This window comes from Mercurialis annua, linkage group LG3, assembly GCF_937616625.2.
Source record: "Mercurialis annua linkage group LG3, ddMerAnnu1.2, whole genome shotgun sequence".
Lineage (NCBI taxonomy): Eukaryota > Viridiplantae > Streptophyta > Magnoliopsida > Malpighiales > Euphorbiaceae > Mercurialis > Mercurialis annua.
Window position 1 is genome coordinate 56,499,544 of NC_065572.1, and position 9,490 is coordinate 56,509,033.

Here is a 9,490-nt window from a genome sequence, read left to right on the forward strand (position 1 = left end):
GGTTTAATTTTTATTAACTCTATTCGGCTAAAATTTGATGAAAAAGGGTAAAACTGTCATTTTAAATTCTGGGCAGAAACTATTTATGAAAAATTTCTGGAAATACATATGATAATTATTTATGGAATTTAAGTGATTTAATCGAAGTGTTTTGACGGATTAATAATCGGTTTTGATTATTAATTGATATTTCGGTTTTAATGGCTAAAATAATGAAAAAAATATTATTTTAAAATTTTGGGCTGCTGTTTTTACAAGATGAAAATTAAAAATGTATTTGAAATTATTTTTGGTGAATTTCGGTATAAAAATGGCTTAAAATGGATTTTTAAGCGTTTTTAGCGTTTTTAGCGTTTTTGAGTTTTCCGGCCAAAACCACCGGAATACGGTGACCGGAGTTTGAGTGAAGGGGATAGAGCATGTTGGCTCAGTCCTATACTCAGTTGGCATCAGTTAGTGCCGATATATTTTTGGCAGAAAATAAGGGAGGGGCCGAGCCCCGAGTCAAAAATATTTTACGGAAAAATATTTTTGGATATTTTTGAATTGTGGTATGTTTGTTGAGATTTTCTAAAAGTGTATTTTTAGAAAATTATGTGAATTGAATGTGTGTTAGAATTATATGGAATTATAATTCTATGTTTATTTATTGAAATAAATAAACTATGTGGTGTATCGTATAGAAATACGATGACGCGGAAAGAGATAGTCGGAATCAAATTTGGTTTGTGATTATATGGTTATATGGTTGAGTCGGTCTAGAGTATATCCTAGAATTTAGAGTTATTACATTTATTAATGTTTTAATCTCTAAATTAGATCCAGCGAGTTTTGTCGCGGAAACCGGCGAGCAAAGGTTTTGAATATTCGACGGGTGGTATTTTTATATATTTGGAATAAGCGAGTACTGTGAGTGTGTTTACAACTTATACTGCTAAATATTAGTATTAAAAATAGTGCGAACTGCTTTACATGATTTGCAAATGCTTTATTTTATTTTGAATTTAAATCGCATGAACTATTATACATAGTTTTGAAACCGATTTAGATTCATTGAAACATGCTTACTATTGGGCGGCAATAGTGCTGTGTGATCACGGTATTGCATTTAGAATGGGTTGCATGTGAATATACTGTGTGAATCCTGGCGACGGCCTGGAAAGTCAGGCGACGGCCTAGACTCTATGTGAACAGATCTTCAGAGGCAACGGAATATAGACGACCAAAGGCAGTCAGCAAACTGCCGAGATCTGAGAGGTTGAACCTTTTATTAAAAAAAGTGAAATTGGCGACAGTATTTATGTACTGCCGAAATCCGTTGTATTGTAAGAATAGTCTGGGACTTTCAAATACGTAAAATAAGAATAATCGGATTTGACTGGCTAAAAGTACAAAAAGAGAAAATAAATACGGCCAAAGAAAAATAAAAGGTTAACCCGAATGGAATGAAAAAAAAAATGGAATATTTATGTTTCCTGTGTTGAAAGCATATAGGAACATGAATCATGGTTTAGGGTTTCATATGAATCGGTAATCTGGAATGCATTGCTTTCATATTAATGTTTATTAGTACATGTTGTACGCATTCACCAGTTTTTATAACTGACCCCGTTGAATTTAATATTTTTACAGGCGAGTAGTTTGAGGTGAGGATTTCCAATTTCTTGTTCCGGAAATCCCTGGATTGAATAAGTGAGAATGACTTTCCTTTATGTGTCTAGAGTTGCAGTAGCTAGAATAATGAACGGTGATACCCTAGTAGTCGTTGGACTTATTTATGCTTTATATTTTATAACGCTCAAACTCTGATAATTTGTAATATGTGAATGCTGTGCGAAAGTCCGAGCGACTGCACTTGAATAAAATGCGATGAACGCATCTGCATAGTGAAATGCAGTTAAGTCCATAGAGAAATGGCCTGCATAGTGAAATGCAGTAATTACCATAGTAAGATGGTATGCACATGAGATGCATGATAAACCATAGAGAAATGGTTTTGAAACTAAAATGCAATAATTAAAGAGAAAATTATGTGCATGTTTTTAAAATGGTAATTTTCATCAGAACGTTTTAAACTGCGATTTTAAAATGTTCGAAAATGATTTGAATTCCGCGAAAAATTTTATGTGATTTTTAATGTATTTTTAAGGCTTGCTACGGGTTTCGGAGCAACCACTCCCATTCCCTAGCGCCGGTCTCGATGCCGAGAATCGGGTCGTGACAGCTTAGAATACGCGTATATACATTGGCCTCGCACTAGCCCCGTTAATGTTCATTGGTATAGGAAAAGTGTAGCCTATGTTTGTGGCTGGAAACACATGGGCCGGTTCCGGACCAGGTGGAGTTATTGCTTCAGAAAGATAAACCTGTTTTGACTAATGCAATTTTAAAGTTTTCACGAGTTCCATCTTGAAGGAAAATTTTGAGCTGGTTAGAGCCAATTAGACTCAGTTTCTTCATAAAGGTTGTAGGTCTATTGGTTCTTTTTTCATGAGATTTTTAATCAGATTTAGATATTTTTTAATTTTCGAATTTTCAATTTTTTAATCCAAACTTCTATATTCTTCTTCTTCAAATGTTCAATCCTTGATTTGGTATCGCAGTTTACTTACAAAAATCAACAACTTTATACAAAAATGATCGAGTTTTTTAATGCAAGGGCACACCTCGAGAGTCACGTGAGAAAAGTTGGATCATGTGTGCCTTGCGCATGTGGTTGGCCCAAAATTTATGTTTGTGCGCTATTTTTATCAAGTCCAAGTGCAAGTAAGTAATCACGAAAAGTTTGAATTGAAAATTTGAAAATTCAAAAGTTATTATGTAAATCATGTGATTAGAGAATCTATCATGTAAAAAAGAACATATAGACCCTACAATTTTATTGAAGAAATTGAGTCCAGAACGACTAGCGAAATCATTGGTGAAATAGATTAACCATTAGTGTTTTGAGTTTAGCTCTAGATTACCTCTTTGTAGATTTGGTGTTAAGCTCAATACCCTCATTAGTGGATTATTAAAATCTCATTCTTTGATTAAATAGTGGAGTAGAATCGGTTTGTGACTCGAATCACTCTAAATCCTCTTGTATTTTTTCTCTAAACCTTAAACTTTAAACAAATTTAAAATTCTTAAAAACTACCTTATTACCCCCCCCCTTCTAAGGTTCTTAGTTGCTAATTTCATCGCTTAATTGTGAGTTAAACAATCCAAATGGCTACCGAAAACTTCTCTCACACACTTAGACCTTTTTTGTGGCATGAACTATTGTAATTGGATGTTCAAGATCAACTACCTAGAAATGAAGGGTGTCATATGGCAGAGATAATACTTAAATGGTATGATGAAAGCTCTTCAAACATATTGAACCAATGATCAATTGATAGCTAATGGTCTAAACCTATCATGACCAACCAAATTCATGAGTCGCAACCGGCGCTAGGAAACAAGAGTGGTTGTTCCGGAGCCCATAAGCCTAACGATCTGGTGTTATCTTTTTATTATTATCAACCATGTCATTATCCTATTAGCATGCAATTATGTTATGTCACATACAAACACGAGATATTGCCCCGATACAATATACAACTCCATGAATCCCAAAATGTACCTCCGAGGAGAAAACAAATCGGCAGGTAATCTTCAAAACACGAGAACCGCTCGTGAAGGACCAAGCTAAGACAAAGAAAATCAAAGACTTGGGTATCATGGTGCATCACATTTTGTGGGAAGAAGGAAATGAACAAGGTTAATAAGGACGATTTGTGGTCCTTCAAGAAAATTTATGGGGGAGAAATTCTTACAAGGATGAGGAGCAAGTCATCTACCTGAGGAGTTTGGCTACTGTGTGAAATTTTTTATGCTTCGAGAATATGAATTTGGTTGATCAGCTTTTGATATTTCTTGGCATGGTAAATTTTGAAACTTTTTGAGTGTTTAACTTGCTGAATTTTTGAACTTATGTTAGCATAATACACCAAAATATTGAGCAATTAAGCCTGGGAAGCACATTTTAAATATGGTTTTTGTTTTATTTGTGCGTAATTCATTTCCATGTTAAAGAAGCCCATACAACAAAACTTATTTTTGAACTTAATACATAGAAAAATGATTAATGGCAATTATAGTGTGTGCCTTACAGGTATTTTGGAAGTAGTGCTTTTGTTGTTTTTTTGGCCCGTTATCTATTAGAATTAAGGATGGAGTTGCCACCAAAAGATGTTTTATTAAATTGTTGATCCCAAAACCTCTCCTAACTTCGCATATTAAAGAAATCACCATCTCCTAATTGAACAGCCATCAGGCTCATCTTCGGATATGCTATTCCTGAAATGAGCTTTGGTTAGTTGGATTATCATTTGAAGGTACAGACTGTCTGTTGTTGAAATTTTGCATGCTCTAGATGAGCCGCCAGACGATCGTCTAACGGGGAAAAGCTGCTTTGTTTGTGCCTTGTCCCTTAAAATTGTTTTCCTTTCATTTTTCATAACCTTGTCATAATGTTATGAGTATATATCATTATCCGTTTGATTGTTAGCCAAATGTTTTGAATCGATTAGATCCAAGTTTTCTCGTATCGTTTGTAATATGCGGACTATTTTCGAATTGAAAACCGAATTGTCATGTTGATATTATTGATTTAGAGGTATATGAGATATGCCGATTGATGCGTTATTAACCCCTAATCATAAACAATTATGTCATGTGAAGGCAATGCATATTTTGCGAAAGAGAGAGAATTTATTAATTATTATTTAATTTTTTTATTATTAATTTTTCACATGATACGAACCATCCCAATCGTCTTTTTAAGTAAAAGCTATTTTTAACCCTATTATTAAAAAACACTATTAGAAAAAATCCTAACAATAAACTATAATACTAACTAATCTAAAAACCCTAACACTAAAATCCTATAAACTCTCTCTTTAATCCTAAAATCTAAACCATAAAACCTACTTAATTTAAAGATCATAATCTTTTTAACTCAAAGCCTAAATTTTTAACCCTAATTTTAATCAAAAACATTGATCACATTAATCCTAATCATTAACTCTAATCCTTTAACCCTTAATCATAAACAATTATGTTAATCATAATACTAAAACCCTAATCCTAAAAATCTCTAATCCTAATCGTAAATATGCCATGTGATCATATTTACGACAAGACAATACACATTTGCGATAGAGAGAAAATTTATTAATTATTATTTAATTTTTTATTATTAATTTCGCACATGAAATTAATCATCTTTTTAACCCAAAGCCTAAATTTTTAACCCTAATCCTAATTAAAAACACTGATCATATTAATCCTAATCATTAACTCTAATACTTTAACCCTAATCATAAACAATTATTATGTAAACCTAACCTAATCCTAAAAATCGCTAATCCTTAACCTCAAACTAAACCTTAATTATAAGAGTGTTTTTATGTGATCATATTTACGACAAGGCAATGCACATTTGCAATAGAGAAAGAGAATTTATTAATTATTATTTAAATTTTTTATTATTAATTTCTCACATGAGAAATCCTACAAACCCTGGAACCCAATCGTCTTTTTAAGTAAAACCCTAAATTTTTAACCCTAATTATTATTAAAAACACTATTAGAAAAAATCCTAACAATCATCTTACCCCTAATCATAAACCTTAATTTAAACTCTAATAATAACTAATCTAAATACCCTAATACTAATAATTTTAACCATAAACTCTATTTTTAAACCTAATTCCTAACAATCCTAAACTTTAATCTTAAAATCCTACTAACCCGAACCCTAATCCTATAAACTCTCTTTAATCCTAAAATCCAAACATAAAACCCTATTTAATTCTAAATCCTAGAAATCATCTCACTATTAGAAAAAAATCCTAACAATCATTCTACCCCTAATCATAAACCTTAATTTAAAAACTCTAATACTAACTAATCTAAATCCCTAAAAACTCTATTTTTAAACCTAATTCCTAACAATCCTAAACTTTAATCTTAAAATCCTACTAACCCGAACCCTAATCCTATAAAACTCTCTTTAATCCTAAAATCCAAACATAAACCCTATTTAATTCTAAATCCTAGAAATCATCTCACTATTAGAAAAAATCCTAACAATCATCCTACCCCTAATCATAAACCTTAATTTAAAAACTCTAATACTAACTAATTTAAATACCCTAATACTAATAATTCTAACCATAAACTCTATTTTTAGACCTAATTACTAACAATCCTAAACTTTAATCTTAAAATCCTACTAACCCGAACACTAATCCTATAAACTCTCTTTAATCCTAAAATCCAAACATAAAACCCTATTTAATTCTAAATCCTAGAAATCATCCCAAAGCCTAAATTTTTAACCCTAATTATAATTAAAAACACTGATCGTATCCTAATCATAAACCCTATTAGAAAAAATCCTAACAATAAACCATCCTACCCCTAATCATAAACCTTAATTTAAAAACTATAATACTAACAACTAATCTAAAAACTCTAATTTACTAGTAATACCGACAACAATATTAGGACAAGACTCAATTGCAATCAATATTAGGACAAGACTCAATTGCAATCATGAACCATATAATCATATCAACCGATCAAGACAAAAAACTAAAACTGTAAAAAAAAAATATGTACCACCGTCGACTAACGCTACCCCACCAGCCACCATGGCAACTTCTCCGGCCTTCGACCATTCCGCCGCCAACGATGACCAGCGCTCCCCCACCGCTGGCCACCACTTCCGGCTGAACCACACATTTTTATCAACCACGTAGTTTTAAATCACTATACACAGGCCATCAAGAAGTGAATAAAAGCACCATTTGTAGAACTAATCAGAGAGTATCAGACACAAAACCAGCAGTCTAAAAGCATAGTTCACTATACGCAGTTTAAAGCATCTACGAAAAACTTAGTACAAAACATCGACTCTTGACCAAAGAAATAATAGCTTACACTTTCATTTGCATATCTGATTCAGACAGGACAACGTTTGACAAACAATTGACAATGATTTAATGTAAAATAAGCATGCGAATTTGTAGAAATCATTCTGCAGGATAATTTTAATAACAATGCATATACCACTTTAATAACAACAACATTCTCTATACCACTTTCATAAATACCAGTTTATATAAAACAAATGCAAAAGAGAATTAGATGTCTCTACAACCACAACAACAGAACAAAAAACTTCAATCTGAAATGATAACATGAACTCGAAGGCACAATATTATCATGCTAAAATAACTTGGCTTCAATAAACAAACACAACTTGATAACAACATTAACTTTTACCTGCTCAGGATACCGAACCAAAATGAGGAAAAAATTCCGAGATTTTGAGTCTCATTTGATCTCTTTTGTTCTGTTTCAACCCGCCAATCTCAACGACTTCTCAGCAGCCTCTCTTGCTGCTATCTCTTTTTTGAATTTTAGCCTTTTCTCTGATTCTAACATAAGAATTATGCATAGAAACCTTAATTGGAACTTTGCAGAAAACAAATCAACTATTAAAATATGTTGGAACCGACGAATTTCGCATCATATTCCTCTATTTGCAACATAGAAATCACACCAGAGGTTCACATGTTTTTTTATGAGTAGTTCAAAATCACAGTATACAAGCTTTTAACAATGAATCATATAATCATGCTGTCACAGGAATTTGCAAATTGTGCAAGCATAACTCTGAAGATATGCAGAGTCTCATTTTTTCTGCTAAACAAATAAGACCCGCCTTCAACTTGTTAAACTCAATCTATCTCACAACCACATTGAGGAATGTCCCTCAAAATTGGCAACAGGAAAAACTACAATCTATTAGAACATTAACATCAGGACTCGACTACAAGCATTAAACTACAATCTATTAAGAACTTTAACATCAGAACTCAACTACAAGCATTAAACTACAAGCATATATATCAGCAATCAGAAAATCATATACCAGAGATCGAAACCAACCTTGTAATTCTCCGCCGCTGCTGCATTTTGGGCATTGGCCACAGGGACTGTTGCTGCCCCTCAAATGGCTTCACCTGCATAGCATTTCAAAAGTTCAGTTACAGCAGCAAGTGAGTTAACAACAATGCATATACCAATTAATAACAACAATCAATACCACTTCCATAAATACCAGTTTTATATGAAACAAATGCACAAGGGTTTAATCAGCTACCACTTCTCAAATGTGAAATTTTTTAAAGTTCGCATTCGATAGAACAAGAAAATGAAGTGTAACATTAAATCATAATCAAACTGTCAATGAGAGAAGAGCTAACAAAAGCATCATTTTTTGACTCAGTTTTACTAATATAAAATCACTCATCCATCTTGCAAAGATCAAAATATAATCTGGTTTCAAATTCCTCGGGGTACCCCATTCTTCACATAACCAGAAATCATTGCATTCCACATTTTAATAACACGGCCATGAACAGACTTTCCGTGTTCTAAGTCACCAACATTAAGGACACTAACCGGTGCAATCCAATCAGGTTTAACATTAACTCTGTTCATTTGAGTAAAAATCCTAAAAGCTTCAATAATAGAAGTCCAAGAAACAAATAAAACCCGTCTTTACCCAGCATCATGCATTACTTTATTTTTATTTTCAAGTGTTAATGTTTCCAAGGTTCTAAAATCATTCTTGATTAACAATAATTTTAGCAAAAACCCGTCCCCAGTTACGCCTATTGGCAGAATACCAATCAGAAAATGGTTCTTTAAGCTGTTCATTAGCCGAAGGCGCAAAAACCCAGAAATCGAAACAAAAATTCTTCTTCTTCTGCTACATAGTTGCTGCCCCCTCAAATGGCTTCACCTGTGTAGCATTTCAAATTTCTTAGCATAAGGAAATAATTTTTAATTAACACAAGCGATCCAAGATTACATAAAGCAAAGAATCAATGTTAATACATTCTTTAAAACTAGTTAAATCAGCGGTTTTACTTTTCTTGGCAAATCAAATAGAAATTTAAACTGAATGAAGAACCAGAAAAATTGAAAAAAAAGACAAAGCTACCCACATCGAACAAAACCCATACTGTTCTCTATTTATAGCTACAAGGAGCCTACTCTTGCCAACGGTCGAATTTCTGACCAATTATTTACCCTTGGATCTAATTTAATCAAACGCTTTATATTCAACCTAAAGTAGCCGTTGGGGCATTGTGAAAAAGTTACCGTTAATGCTAACACGTTTCCTTTTGCTATAACACGTTTGATTACACGTGCTCAATGATAATTTTGTTTTTCTTTTTTCTTTTTATGTTATTGTTTAGCTGGAAAACGTGCGACGAGTTTATAATAGCTATAATTAAACTTTATTTCATAAATATCTAATCTAAATCTTCAAGACCTTATAGAATATTACAAAATAAATAAACCCGTCTAATTTTCTATTTTCTTCTCATCATAAAAAGATATATTTTTACCGTTTATAAAAAAAATCGCAAAAATTTAACAT

At 32.5% G+C, this 9,490-nt stretch overlaps 2 long non-coding RNA genes across 3 annotated transcripts; one reads left to right on the top strand and one right to left on the bottom strand.

Annotated features, from left to right (window-relative positions):
- The first annotated feature begins 518 nt into the window (after positions 1 to 518).
- LOC126674489 (uncharacterized) lies at positions 519 to 2,037 on the top strand. Its single transcript, XR_007639544.2, has 2 exons — positions 519 to 909; positions 1,633 to 2,037. It is a non-coding gene; the product is annotated as an uncharacterized LOC126674489 (long non-coding RNA).
- Positions 2,038 to 6,467: 4,430 nt separating this feature from the next.
- On the bottom strand, positions 6,468 to 9,040 carry LOC130015328 (uncharacterized). 2 transcript variants are annotated; one of them, XR_008790400.1, is made up of 3 exons: positions 8,730 to 9,040; positions 7,987 to 8,060; positions 6,468 to 7,472 (listed from the first exon to the last, which is right to left on the bottom strand). It is a non-coding gene; the product is annotated as an uncharacterized LOC130015328 (long non-coding RNA). The 2 variants fall into 2 exon arrangements; XR_008790399.1 differs by having other exon boundaries at positions 7,987 to 9,040.
- Positions 9,041 to 9,490: the final 450 nt, after the last annotated feature.